This window comes from Jaculus jaculus, unplaced genomic scaffold (genome assembly GCF_020740685.1).
Source record: "Jaculus jaculus isolate mJacJac1 unplaced genomic scaffold, mJacJac1.mat.Y.cur mat_scaffold_35_1_3033546_arrow_ctg1, whole genome shotgun sequence".
Taxonomy (NCBI): domain Eukaryota; kingdom Metazoa; phylum Chordata; class Mammalia; order Rodentia; family Dipodidae; genus Jaculus; species Jaculus jaculus.
Window position 1 is genome coordinate 1314932 of NW_025423491.1, and position 15875 is coordinate 1330806.

Here is a 15875-nt window from a genome sequence, read left to right on the forward strand (position 1 = left end):
AGAGAGAGAGAGAGAGAGAGAGAGAGAGAGAGAGAGAGAGAGAATATGAGACCTCCAGGTCCTGCAGCCACTGAAAACAAACTTCAGATGCATGCACCACCTTGTGCATTTGGCTTTATGTGGGTACTAGGGATTCAAGCCTGATTCGCTCAGCGTGGCAGGCAAGTGACTTAACTTTAAGCCATCTCTCCAGCCCCAACCTTATTGTTTTCTAGAATGAGATTGCTGAGTTTTTTTCACCTTTAAAATATATTTTTTATAGGGCTGTAGGAATGGCTTAGCATTTAAGTCACTTTGCCTACAAAGCCAAACAACCCAGGTTTGAGTCACCAGGACCCACACAAGCCAGATGCACAAGGCAGTGCATGCATCTGGAGCTCATTTCCAGTGGCTAGAGGCCCTGGTGTGCTCATTCTCTCTCTGTCTTCTTCTGTGTGTGTGTCTCTATCTCAAATAAATAATAAATATTTAAAAATATTTTTATTATTGGTTATGTAGATGCATGCCTTTAATCCCAGCACTCAAGATAGAGAGGTAGGAGGATTGCAGTGCATTCCAGGCCAGCCTGATTCTACAAAGTAAATTCCAGATCAGCCTTGGCCAGAGGAAGATCCCACCTCGAATAACAAAAAAGAGAAAAAAAAAAAGAAAGAAGTTTTATTTACTTTTTATGCATTTATTGGCAGATGAAGAGAGAGAATGGATGGGCATGCCAGGGCCTCTACACATTGAAAATAAACTTCAGATGCATGTGCCATTTTGTGCATATGGCTCTACATGGTTACTGGGAAATGAACCTGAGTCTTTAAACTTTGCAGGCAAGCACCTTAAGCACCTTAGCTGCAGAACCATCTCTCCAGTCCTATATAAAATTTTATTTTTAAAATTTAATTTTTATTTTTAAATTAAGAGCACACTTTGTATGAATATATCATATATTGGTACCATCTTTCCCCACCTCACTTGTGCCATTCTGCTGAGGACCCTCCTCAGTGGGGCTGAGTTAGGCATTGTGGGAGGAGCAGTCAGTTACTGGGGGGACAATGCTTCTGCATATGACGTCCCAGCCTGCGGTTCTTATAATCTCTGTGTTCCTTTTCCACAAAATTCTCTGAGCCTTGGTGAGTGTGTTATAAGTTGGCCTCAGAGATAAGCTGTCAGAAGCCTCTGGATTTCTGCTTTGGTATGTGATGAGTATCCTCAGCATCTGTGTCCTTCACCCTGGCAATGATTGTCAAGTTCGCCATGGAAGCAGCACTCTTGCACATCTACTCAATTCCTCTGTGGTTTCACCTGGGCTTAATGAAATGTGAGGGTTGTTTATCTCCTTGGCTTTTGCTACCTTCTGAAATACAAAAACAGATTCTTCAATGGAGAATGAGCATTGGTTAAATGAGATAAGCATTACTAATTTAAGGAGATTATGACTTTAGCCAAAGACTGGTGGGGGCTTGTCATCGGAGAGCATAATCTTTGTCTCCATAAGATTTGGACCTGGATCCCAGTTCCAGCTATGCATTCCTTTCCACTGAGCAGATCTCTTAGCCAATCAGAAAGCCATGGGTTACCTACCAAGGTTGTGTACCATTATTACACTAAATGCTCAAATATGAAATATGATCTAGCTTTTCCTTTTCCACACTCTAGAGTAGCGATGATGAATTTCATAGCATGCCTGGCAGAATTGGGTTATATTGTGCACAGTACACATTTTCATCTCAAAAACTCTACCTCCAGGCTGTATACATATAGAATGAATTGCTGAGACGTCAAAATTCCAGGTTCTCAGAACTGACTTTTTCAGCCAATACATGATGTAAGCTGTGCTGGAAGGAAAGTTATTTTTGCTGTTTCTCTCATCCTGAAGCCCTGGTTTCAAGCGTGCTAGCTCTGTGCCAGTGCAGCCTGGAAGAGAGCGCTCTGCAGCCCTTCACCTCTTCCTGCACACAGCCGCCTTGGTCTTGGACGGGGGGTCAGTGCCAGACTGGAGCAGCACCTCATGATACCCCAAACCCCAAAGCCATGGCTAAAAGGAAAATATATACTATTTTTAAAATAAACATTATTTATTTGAGAGAGAGAATGGGCATTCCAGGGCCTCTTGCCACTTGAAACTCCAGATGCATGTCACTTTATGAGAGTACTGGGTAATCAAACTCAGGCTTGCTTTTCAGGTTGCTTTTGCAAGCAACAACCTGTAATCACTGAGCCTTTTTTTTGGTTTTTCAAGGTAGGGTCTCACTCTGGTCCAGGCTGACCTGGAATTAACTCTGTAGTCTCAGGGTGGCCTCGAACTCATGGTGATCCTCCTACCTCTGCCTCCAGAGTGCTGGGATTAAAGGCATGCCCCACCACGCCCGGCTTCACTGAGCCATTTCTACAGCACTGCGTATACTATTATTTTCATCAGTTAAATAATAACTTTAGCTTGTGAGAAACTACTATTCACATGACTAAGTACTGATAACTATGAAATACTATATGATGGAAATTCTATGACTTTTTTCATCTCCTCTAAACAAAGCTATATATCATCCTAAAACTTATGTGAATGTGTATTAAGTAATTGAATAAGCAACTTCTTTTTAGTTTTTGAAATATTTTATATAATTATTTGAGAGAGACAGAAAAAGGCAGAGAGGGAGGAAGAGAATGGGCATGCCAGGGCCTCAGGCAAGTGAAATCCAGACACATGTGCCACCTTGTGCCTCTGGCTTATATGAGTACTGGGGAATCAAACCTAGGTCCCTAGGTTTCATAGAAAAACATCTTAACCAAGAAGCCATCATTCCAGCCCCAGCAGTTCCTTAAATTTAGTGTTTACACCAAGCATGGGCAGGAAATAAGGACTCAACTAACCTTATTAAGTTAATATTTTAGTGGAAGGACGTCAGTTTAAGAACATGAACTAGTTTGCACATGGTATTTCCTTAAGTTATAAACAAGTTTGGAAACAAGAACACAGAATCAGAAATGACAGGTTATCTTGTGGAGAGAAGGGAGCATTGAGAAAGTCATATCCAAGCAGAGGCCAGAATCCCAGGACACAGGGAACCAGGAGTATTTGGGTGAGAACTGTCCTGCAAGAAAGACCAACAGTGTGCAGACTTTGAAAGGGAACTAGTGTAGGGTTCAAGAATCTTCCATAGTCCCATATGGCTGGAGTGGAGTGAACAAAAGGGAGAGTGGTATGAGGTATGATCACATGGAAAATAAGGCAGCTATAAGGACAGCTCATTAGTATAGCCATGAGCTTTGAGTTTCCCCAGCTCTGCCTCCCATTCTCATAGGAGTCCAGGGATCACAGATACATGCACCACTTTTAGTTTGGCTTTATGTGGGTGCTTGGAGTGTCAAATGCATGTTTGTATACTGTGCATGCAAGTGCCTTTAACCACTGAGACATCTCCCCAGCCCTTGTAGGAATTTAAGAATATTCTCTTTATTTATTTACTTATTTATGTATTTGCAGATGAACTTCAAATGCACGTGCCACCTTGTGCATCTGGGTTTGTTCTGGTGTTGGGGAACTAAACCCTAGGTTACAGACTTTCCTGGAAAGTGCCTAAACTGCTGAGCCATCTCCCCAGCCCCCAGTTTGTTTTCATTTTTGTTATTTTCTTTTGCTTACTTTGTTTTTGTTTTGATTTTTTTTTTTTGTTTTGTGTATGTTGGGGGGATTGTAGTTTTTTCCCTTGGTATACATGTGTATGATGTGTATCTGTGTGTTCATGTGTGAGTGCAGGGTACATATGCTATGGTGCATGTCTGAGGGCAATTTCAGATGTCAATGCTCACCATGCACATTGCATGAGTCAGAGTCGCTTGTTCACCATTTCATTCACAAGAGCTGGCCCACGAACATCCAGGGGATTAACTTGTCTCTTCCTCTCTTCTTGCTCCCTTCTCAATATGGGTACACACTGGGATTGCAGACACTGGCGCTGTAGCCTCTGACTATCACGAGGTGATGGGGCCCTGAACTCACATACTCACATGTATATACTCACATGCAGATGTATGTGCCACTTTGTGCAAACGGCTTTATGTGGGCACTGGGGCATTGAACACAGGTGGTTAGCCTTTGCAAGCAAGCATCTGCTTAGCCACCTCTCTAGCCCTAGGTATAAATTTTTAGTAGAATTGTTGGGATGAAAAGCAGATGACTCAAGTGTGGTACCTTAGAGCTGTAGTTAGAGTACACAGGAAGCTTGGCCAGGAGAAGCAGCCAGGGCAATATAATGAGATATAGGCCCTAGCCTAGGGCTACAAAGTGAAACTCTGTCTCAGACCTCCACCCAACAAATAGAGTGTATAATTCTTCATTAATTTACTGATAGTGGCAAATGATATTTCAAATTCTTTTACTAAAGTCACACTGTGGGACTTCTTAGAATAATCAGCACTTTTTTTTATAAGTCATGTTGTTGAAGAGAGAAAAGGGCTTGTGTGTGTGTGTGTGTGTGTGTGTGTGTGTGTGTGTGTGTGTTTGAGGTAGGATCTTATTCAGGACCAGTATACCTGGATCTCATTCTATATTCCCATAATGGCCTGGAACTCACAACAATCCTCCTACCTCTGCCTCCAAGGACTGGGATTAAAGGAGTGCACCACCACTGCTGGCATTTGTTTTGATACATTGTTATGTCCTAGGGTAGCCTTGAACTCTTGACCCTCCTGCCCCCAACATGAAGACAAAGGAAATAATTCTTGTTCCTCTAAATTCATAATCAAAATGACTAGCAGTAGTCATAAGGCACCTAGTAGTACATTTCTGTAATGCATATTGGAGACAAACACAAACAAAACAGTATTTTGGAATATAATTCAGTTAGAATTATTTTTCTCTTCAGCTAAATAGAGGTTTCAATACATGACCAAATGTGTTTTCCCAGTATTTGGTCATGTTTTTTCCTAAAGATCCTCTTAGGAACTCAGTCATTTGAAATAGAAGTTAGAAAAAAAACAAGGAAAAAAAAAATCCTAAACACAATCCAAAGGAATAAGTCTTTGGACTTTCCAGAACACAACTGTGTGTTTCACCTCTTGTCTTTAAGTTTATAATTATCTCCCTCTGCAGACTGCAAGCTCTTCAAGCATGTGGTAGGCATGTAGGTTATGGTAGAAATACAGCAGAGAGACAGAATACTGGGGGTGAAATGGTCCAAGTGGGGTCTGGTGAGGGATGGAGGAGAGGAGAGGTATCTATCTATCTATCTATCTATCTATCTATCTATCTATCTATCTATCTAGAGTATTTTGGGGCAGAATTACCCTGCGGAGGTGGATAATATTATGCCCAGAAGCCAGAGATCATTACTAAACTATCTCAGTGCTTGGGGAGGGGAGGGAAAGAAAAGTTGTGGTAGGCTTTTAGCTGATACTAGGTCTTCCACTAATGACTGGACAAGCACCCTGGTCAGTTCCTTTGAGCCCTTTTCCATTCTGCACCCTCCCCTATGGAACAATGGACTGCTCCAGCCTCCCCTGCATCATATGCAGATGGAATGGCCCATGACATCACAATGAGGCAGCTCAACCAGAGTCACTAGAGAAAGGGATCCCTGTTTTCATGTGTGGGAGGCATTAATGGTGAGGAGGTCGCAGTAGAATTCATTTTCCTGTGTCTCTCTATCCAGCAGGCTGGCGGAGGAGGCGGCCTTGGAAGTCTGCTTGCAGGTGAGACCTCTCAGCATCAGGTAGGGGAGTGGAAAGGGCTGAGGGGCTGTAGGAGGTCCCCATACATCACTGAGATGACCCCAAGCTACTGGCCCTGCCAAGACCCACAGCCAGATCCAGGGTGCTGCCCACAATGTCAGCAACTCTCCATGCTGATTTTCTAATCACATTGTGTTGCGCTTACAGACCTTGCCCTGTCTGTTCTGTGGATGGGGACAGAAAGTAAAAACAAACACAACATGTTAGTTACTAAATGCTAAAAGAAAAAAGAAAAAAAAACAAAACAGGAAGGAGACTAGATGCAGTCTTGGCTCTAACTCGAAATGCTGAAAACTTTGAGGTGGGTGGTTTCCAAGGTAGGGGCTCATTCTAGCTCATGCTTACCTGGAACTTACTCTGTAGTCCCAGGCAGGCCTCAAACTCACAGCAGTCCTCTTATGTCTGCCTCTTAAATGCTGTGACTAAAGGTGTACACCGCCATGCTCAGCTGGGGCCAGTTTTTAAGTACACAGCGACATCAGACACTGAATTTGACCATAGGGAAATGTGTGCGCATGGTGACAAAATGGAGTTTAAGAAAAAAAAAAAAAAAGGCCGTTTTTATATTCCGTCTCATAAAACCTTTTTTACTTCTAAAGATGATATGATACCAATTTCTGTATCATTCAAATACATAGAAAATTTCTATTTTCTTCTTACTGTGAATTTCGAAAAACTGCTTTTGTACCAAATAGCCTTTTGAAGGGGCCAGAGACAATGAAGTGAAGAGGAATGACAGGCTATTATGGAAATATTTATTCTCCCCAGGAATGATTCTGGGGGTTGGAGAAATGCTACCAGGCAGATGTTAAGCACATGTGTACAACACTTTGTATATTACATTTTTCTAATTGAAAATATTCTAAATTGTATTCTTACCTTTAAAAAAGAACATTAGCATAATCTTGAAGATCAGCATATCAATTGTGGCTCAGGGACCACTCCACTGAACAATGCTAGCATAGATTTATTCATTAGTTGATTTTCTCAAGATTTCATAATAATTGCCATTTCTATTCAAGATCATCTTGACAACCAGATTTTATATCATGCCACATTATTGTTTTCCAAGACTGTAGATTATTTAACATTGAAGTTTTAAGTCAGTGCTGCCTAGTGACATATAGATAGATATGATAGTCATATTTCCAGTATCTCCACGTTGCAATGTGGATATGTAACCATGACTGTAACACACATACTTTTTAGTAGGTACAGAGTAGACATTTTTGAAGGTCAATTAGTAAAAATTGTATCTTAGGAGACCAGATGATCTTAGTCAAAGCTATCCCACTATGCACTTATTAAATGAAGGTGGCTGTACACAACAGGTACAAAAATGTGTGTGACTGTATTCCATTAAAACTTTTGAAACCAATACAGGAATCCTTGTTCTAAATACAGATTTGATATGTAAATTTTTTTTTTTTTTTTTTTTTTTTTGGTTTTTCAAGGTAGGGTCTCACTCTGGCTCAGGCTGACCTGAAATTCACTCTGTAGTCTCAGGGTGGCCTCGAACTCTCGGCGATCCTCCTACCTCTGCCTCCCAAGTGCTGGGATTAAAGGCCTGCGCCACCATGCCCAGCGATATGTAAAATATTATGAAGAAAAAGGGCTGTAAGGTTGTGGAGATGGTTCAGTGGCTAAAAGTGTTTGCTGTATAAACATATAGACTTCAGTTCAAACACCAGGCCCAAGATAAATGCCAGGTATGGCTCTGTAACTCCAGAACTGAGGTGAGCATTGCACACCATTGAGCCTTGATGGTCAGCCCTAGCCAAAACCCAGCAAGCTCCAGGTTCTGTAAGAGATCTTGTCTCAGGGAGCAAACACACAGTGAAATATTTATTTTAAAGTTTCTTAATAAATATTTCTATTACCTAAAACCATAGACTCTCAGGAAAGGATGATATTTAGGTAAATGAAGTAAGAGACTAACCTATACATTTTCCTTGTTATTATTATGAGGGTTAAATAATGAATTATCAGGCAACTCTTTTTATGACAAACATGTTCCTGTGTGCTTTCTTGTCTTCAGAATATTTGTAGTATGCTTTCCCATGATGGAATTAAAAAAAAGATTTTAACTTAATATTAGGAGTTGAAATTGTCTATTATTGATTTAAACTTTTGATTCTTTACAATTTTTCTAGCAATAGTGTGTTTTTATAAATTTTTGTTTATTATTATTTATTTCTTTAAGAGTGCCAGGCAGTGAGAAGGGGGGGGGGAGAGAGAGAGAGAGAGAGAGAGAGAGAGAGAGAGAGAGAGAGAGAGATTGGGCATACCAGGGCCTTAGCCACTACAGATGAATTCCAGATGCATGCACACCCTGTGCATCTGGTTAACGTGCTCCTGGGAAATCCAGCCTTGAACTGGGGTCCTTGGGCTTCACTGGCAGGCACTTAACTGCTAAGCCATCTCTCCAGCCCTGTTTTTTTTTTTTTTTTTTTTAAATGAATTCAAGGAATTACAGCCAGGTGCAGTGGTATGCACCTTTAACCCCAGCACTTTGGAGGCAGAGGTGGAGAATCTCCCTGAATTTGATGCTCCCTGGTGCTACACGGTGAATTCCAGGCCAGCCTGGGTTAGAGCAAGACCCTACCTCAAAAGGAAAACAACAACAAAAAAGAAATTGAAAAATTTGTTTTAGCTGATTGCAAGTTATGCATGACATTAAACGTATACCATGTGGGCAATTAGAGTTTCTGGACTTGGGCACAGTCATCCATTCCTGTGATCCAGCACTTGCAAGGCTGAGGCAGGTGAATCATAAGTTAGACACAAGAACAAAAACCAAAAACAAAGGACTTCCTTATTAGCAGAAAGTTTCTTTGTTAGTGTGGGGCAATTCATTAGGATATGAATTCTGCCACTTGGTTGGGAGTTTTGTAATAATTTGGAAGCCAGTAGTTGAGGAAATTCAACTATCACAGAGTTCCAGCACTATGAGTAGACGTTCAGTTCCTGAAAATACTAGGACTGCTATAAAAAGATAGTCGCATATAAAGTATGCTAAGTAAATTACTTAATGCTTCCATACTGTTAAACAGCTTTAGGATGTAGTTACATAGAGGATTCATGAAACACATTCTGCTAATGTTTAATTGACTCAACAGTGAGAAATGAATCTATTTAAGGGTCATAAATTCCTTGTGGCTGATGAGCCCATATTGACTCATCTCGTCCAAATACTCTCCATATGAAAAATTATGTGAGGTGCAGACTCCTTAGTGAAAAATTCTTAATCATCACAATAGAGGCTGGGAAGGCTCACATCAGTCGTTCAAGCTGTTGGGCCAAGTGTTGTCTGTTGCTGCTACCTACCTCTGCTGTTGAGAATTGAAAGCAACCATAGCTGGTGTGAAAACTAATAATCTGGCTGTGTTCCAAAGGCACTTCTTTTAAACATCAAAACCCGAAATTCATCTAATATCCACATTCATGAAATACTGTTCTTTTTCCCCCAGCATGTTGAAAATTTCCTATCCTACAGCCATAAAGAAACAGGCGTGTAGCCATGTTAGACCTGTAGCCATAGTTTGTTAACTCTTGCTCCACTTGGAGATATGGATTATCAATCGATCTTCTATTATCTATCAATGTATCTGCCTACAACATATTACCTATCAACTGAAGATTTAGTAACTATAATTTTTTTCATACTTTCAAATGCATAAACCTAAATTTTCCAAAAATAGTGTTGGACCACCTTGCTACATCATCAATTAGTCATACTTGCTTTATAACTCTTGTGCTTTCTATGTTTATATCAATATTTTTCTTTTCCTTTCTTCTTCCTTCATCTCTATCCATCCTTCCCTTTATCCCTCCCACTCTCCCTTCTCTTCTATCTCCCTCTTTCCATCCTTCTCTTTTCTGTCCTCTCTCCTCTCTCTTGCCTTTTCCTCTTTCCTTTCCCCTTTCTCCCCTGTCTCCCTTTTCTCTCCCTCCTCTCCTCTCTCCTCATGTAGTGCAGCCTGGTCTGGAACCTACTATACATGCAAGGATGATCTTCAACTTGTAATCTTCCTATCTCTACCTCCTGAATGCTGGGCTTACATATATGTGCCACCAAGACTTGCTTACACACCGTTTTATTTAAATAAATATTGAGCTGTTTTAGAGCAATTCCAAGTACACTTCAGTTTCTCAGAATGCAAGAACCTTTCTGACCTAGGAAAATATGTGCTAATTCATGTTCTGTCATCGATGGCATGCGGTGGGTACATTTTATTCAGTTCTTTAGCCTAGCTCTGTAGAGGCCCATCCTTCAGGCTATTGGTCCTAGCAGTGCCTCCTCAGCTGGCTGTCAGCATTCCTCCCCTGTCAGTTCCTCATAGTGCTAACTCTGCTAGATCTCAGTTCACCATTACTTTTTCTATGCTCATGAATCTCATCCCCTTATGGAAACCTGCAGTGACAACATGGAATGATAGAGCAAACACAAAATTGAAATGTTTCTCCTAGATATGTTTCATTTTATCCTGATTCACTCTATTCTCATATGGAGCTTTAGATAGAGAGTACTAGAGTTCCTAGGAACTAGAAAACCTCTACTTTCTGTTCATGTATTATTGGTATAAAATTGTCTTAAATATCTGCATAAGTTTTCAGGAAGTGAACTTATGTAATAAATTCATTAAGCCAATATCTTTCTTCATGGATGAAATTGTTATGTCTGTGTATATAAATTTATACATTATCTCAATTGAATATTAAGTAGGCTTCTCTAAATGAATTTTAAAAAAATTCTTCTGTAATACTGTTAGATATTAGAATTTTTTTTTTCCATTTTGTGTCCCAACTTTAGTGTCATTTATGTTACCTTATCTTTTAATTTACAAGTTATGGTTAGCTTAATGAAACCAAGTCAAATATCATTTCATACCTGGGCTTTGAAGAATTAACTGAAAAGAATGTTTATAAAATTCTTTTATATCTTTTGTTGTTTTAATATTTTCTTGGATTTTGTAGCATCTTGTTGCTTAGATTACTTATATTTATCTCAATTGTGTTCATACATGTTTCCATATTTCATGAGATTAATGATGACTCTATGTCAGACATTGACCTTTAAAATTGAGAAGCTAGACTCTAATTGAAACCTAGTATGGAATTTTGGGGGTGGATAATTCTTGCATGTTAAAATGAGGGACTTAGTGATGTTGTTCTTATTCTCATTACTGAATGTACTTCACCAAGGACAGAATAAAAGCACACGAGCTTCAGGTGGAATTTTCCATTTGTATTTGCAACAATAAGAGAACTCTTCTGAAAATGATGTAAATAGTTATGACATTGAATTTTGTACAGCCCCAGATGATTTTGGAAGGCAGCTATGCTCACCACTATACCACCAACACTTCGCCCCAGATGATTTTGATGTTTTGGATTGTTCTTTGGCATGATTTCTCATAATATCTGTTATTTTCTTCCACTGCTGACTTTGTAACATATATTAAAAGGCCAGCTAGTGAGTCTTAACATTGGCTACGTGGACGGGACATTTTCTCTGGGGGCTTGGATACAGAGTGCTAGAGTTTCATGAGCAATGCATTATTTTAAAAATGTTATTTATATTTATTTATTTGAGCAAGAGAGAGAGAGAGAGAGACTGAGAGAGAGAAAATACTTGTTCCAGGGCCTCTAGCCACTACAAATGAACTCCAGACATTTGTGCCACATGCTGCATCTAGTTTATGTGGATGTTTTGGGGAATCAAACTTTGATCCTTAGGCTTTGCAGGGTAGCACCTTAACTACTAAGCCATATCTCCAGCCTGCAATGCATTTTTTTAACTGAATCTTTAAAAAAATATTTTATTTATTTATTTGAGAGGGAGAGAGGCAGATAGATGAAAGAGAAAGAGAAAGAGAGAGAGAGAGAGAGAGGGGGAAAGAAAGAGAGGATGCGCGCGTGCATGCCAGGGCCTCCAGCCACTGCAGATGAACTCCAGATGGTACACCTTGTGCATTTTGCTTATGTGCATACTGGGATATTGAACCTGAGTCTTTAGACGTTGCAGGCAAGTGCATTAACTTCTAAGCCATACATCTAGCCCCCTGCAATGCATTTTAATATATTTACTTCAACGCTGTTCCAGTTGGTGTTACCAATGACAATACAGAATGGTGCAAATCTATTAATTTCACAAAACATTTATTTATTTATATTTATTTATTTTTGAGTGTGTATGTGTATATGTATGTGTGTGTGTGTATATCTATCTATCTATCTATCTATCTATCATCTATCTATCTACTATCACTTTCCAGTATGAACAACTTTATAGTTTGATTGAGTGTAAGTAAGCCCAGATAATACTGATAAATACTGGTATGTCAGAAACTTTAATGAATTATGAATTTTAATGTAGTATTTCGGGGTATATGTGTGTTTACATGTAGTATTTGCTTGTATGAGTGTGATAAGTGTGCTCCATGGGTGTGAAACATGCAAAGGCTAGATTAGGACGTTAGGTGTGCTCCTCTGCCACTTTTCCTGGGGTTTCAGGTGTGCCCAACCAAACCTGGGTTTTATGTGCCTGCTGGAGATGGAATCTAGAGCCTCATGCTTGTGTGGCCAGTGTCACTACCCACTGATTCATTGTCCCAGTCCTCACTAAGTAATTTGTAGTAGAACCTAGGTTGCTACAGAAGAGTAAGCAAGGTCAGTGTTATAATTTCAACCTTAGGATCCTCAGAATCATTTGTTTTATTTTAGCCACTCTAGAGAGGGGAGGACAGTAGTACAGTGACTCTTTAAAGTATGGACTTAATTTTTTTATAGGATTGGAGAAATATAGGTGGGAAAGTAATTTTAAAAATAAATACAATTTTAAAATTTAACTTTCAAAAAGTTTCAAATTAAATTTTTAAATAATAAAATTTTTGCTGTAGATATAGCTCAGCTGGTTGGGTATCTTTCCACCATGCAGTAAATACCTGGGCTTAATCCCTAGCACTATCTAACTTGGCATAACCCCACGTGCCTATCATCCCATAACTCTATAGGTTAAGGTAGAAGGACTGGATTTCAGTTACCCTTTGCTATATACTGAGACTGTGACCAGTGGGATACATGAGACCCTGTCTCAAGCACATACATACATACACACACACATACATATATATTTGAAGGCGGACAGGCGTCGCCCATTTAAGTCGCTCCCCGGAGCAGCGCCCCAGCACCCTGCTGAGCGGCTGTGGACGCTGGGGCCTCGGAAATGGAAGCCCAGGTACCACATACATATATAATTTTCAATTTATTACACCCACAGTGACTAAGTGCAAATTTCGAACTGTTACTTTTTAATACACTTCATCCCAGAGATCTGATGAACTTCTAAATACGAAAGTTTAGATTTTCAGTGGATGATGATAAGCTTTCGTGAGGATAATAAATCTGATACCGCTTCCCGCCAGTGCGGCCGCCGCCCAGCCGGCCCTGCACCCACTGCTGCCCCGGGCGCTGGTGGCCTCTGCCCACTGTGGCTTTCAGCCAGGAGCCCAAAAGGATCTACCTGGAAGACCTACTGCCAGGACTGAGTACAGTAGAGCCCGTCCAAGTTAGGAGAGGAAGTGGATGATGCTTCTCTCCTTAGAGCTCCAGAGTTGCCCTGGTCATGTGCTGTGGAAGATGCGCATCACTTTTTCTCAGACTGCAGAATCTGCAATAGTGAGAATGGAATACACTTCTTATTAAACAGAGAAGGAATACCAAGGGGTAATGCTTGAATTGGAGTCAGAGCAGGATGCACAGAAAGCCATATGAAAGCACTGGATGCACATGGGTCCGCAGTATTTGGAAGCGTGTGGGATCAACAATGAGGATGTGGATGCCCTGAGGAAGAGCCTGCAGGTCAGGTCTTCACCTGCAGTCAAGGATGGTGTGGTTTGCTTGAGAGGCCTTCCTTATAGTTGCAACGAGAAAAATAATACCATGTGCAGCATCTTAGAAGTATTCAATATTTGCATGCTGCATGAATAAATGTATCATTAATTTTATACTAGTAATATAACAGTCTTGAGTTGTTACAGGATAACTTAAGCTTAATAACTCTGTAAGCCCCCAAACAATATTCTTTGTTTGAAAAGCTCCCATAAATAAGACTTTTGGCTAAAATTTAACTTCCAATTTGCTTGTTGTATTCTAGGTTCTAAACAACATTTTTCTTTTTTATTCATCTTTTATTAGTTATGGATGTACTCAGTATGTAAACAGCACATGTTACTACCATTCATCGGGAAACTTTTTTAGTCACCTAAAATATATACCAAGTATTTAGGTAAGGTAATATGATTCTTGTGATGGAAATTGAAGAGGACTTTTTAAATGTGTTGGGAATTTGTTTCAACTCATTTTATCTAATGCCATCTTTGTTTCTAGGATTGAAGGTTCTTACCTGTGATATCTGACAGGATTCTTCTCTGGGTCTTCAACACCAGATGACAGTAATTGAATGCTTAGGCCATCCTGATCCCATTATTAAAAGAGAATTAAACTGGTGTTTTAAATATTGTATGTTTAGAAGTAAAAATTTAAACTTTTGTTGGTAGTTTGTAGAGACACTAAAGTGAACAGGCAGTGGGTTTATATGTGTATGTGTGTGTGTATTTTAACTTTTCTATGTATTTCATTCTTCAAATTTAAGTCTAAGTACCTTTCTAAAATGTACTGTAAGCCTGTCTGCAGGGATTCTCTTATCATTTTATTAAAAGTGCTCTTGCTATTAGTTCAAAGTTGGCTTTAAATTTCTGATCCTCATGCCTTTGTCTCTCAACTAATAGGATTATTGGCTTGCCCCACCACAGCTAGCTCATAGGAATATACATGCATATATATTTAATTTTAGGAGTGTGTATGTGTGTGTTTAGGCTAGATGACCTCAGGTGTCATTCCCCAGATTACATCCACCTTTGCCATTCCTTTATTGTTTTTTCTTTTCTTCTCTTGTCTTGTCTTGTCTTGTCTTCTTTTCTCTCCTTTCTCTTTTGAGAGAGAATCTAACATTGGCCAGGGAATCAACCTGACATGCCAGGGACCCCCAGAGGTCTGACGGTCTCCACCTTCCCAGTGCTGGAATCACAAATGTGCATCACGATATCTGGCTTTTTTAGAAGTGTGGGTTCTAGGTATTGAATTCAGGTCTTCATATTTACAACACAAGCACTTTACTAATTGAGTATTTTCATTAGCCCACAGGAGTGTTTTCAACTTATAAATTGGATAGGTTAATCTAATTATGCATAATAATTCATTATTTTTTTAATTTAAGCATTGTAACAATAGGAGTGTGAATTCTTATATTAGGTTCTCTTATTAGTATAAAATAAGGTTTATATTCCAACTTTATATAATATATAATTTATACTGGGCATGGTTGCACACTTCTCTAATTCCTGCACTCAAGGGGCTGAAGTAGGAGAATTATTGTGAGTTTATGGTCTGTCTGGGGATACAGAGTAAGTTTAAAGTCACTTAAGCTAGACTGAGATACTTATTCAATCCCCACCCAAATTTATATAGCTTATCATGGCTAATGTTTTCCCATTGTCCTCTTATATATCTATAAAATGAATTCACTATTAAATAGGAGTGTTGAAAGGATTAATGGAGGTACCAATAAAATGACTTTAACTGTTTACAAGAGAAAGTATAGTCATACGCTTAATTGTGTATACAGAATTGTGTGTGTGTGTGTGTGTGTGTGAGAGAGAGAGAGAGAGAGAGAGAGAGAGAGAGAGAGAGAGATAGGTGTGAGCATGTGTAAAGTTAACATGTGTGTGGATGTGCAATCTCCAATACCCATTTAGTGAATGATGTCAAGTGTCCTCAGTTACCTTTTCCCTTTATTTCCTGAAGGCAGAATCTCTCAATGCACCTAGAGCTGCCATTTTTCTGTTGGACTGCCTGACCAGGGAGCCCCAGCTATCCTGTCTCCATGAGCCCTCAGCTCAGTTAAAGGCATCTGTACCCGACCTGGCTTTTGACATGGGTGCTGAGAATGGAATCAGGTCCTCATTGTTTTGCAGGAAGCACTCTTACCCACTAAGTCATCTTCTCAAAACTTCGTGTGTTTAATTTTGCTTCAACTTTTTTTCTTTTGTAAAAGTGATTTGTACCCACTAATGTACATAATTTATATTAATCCT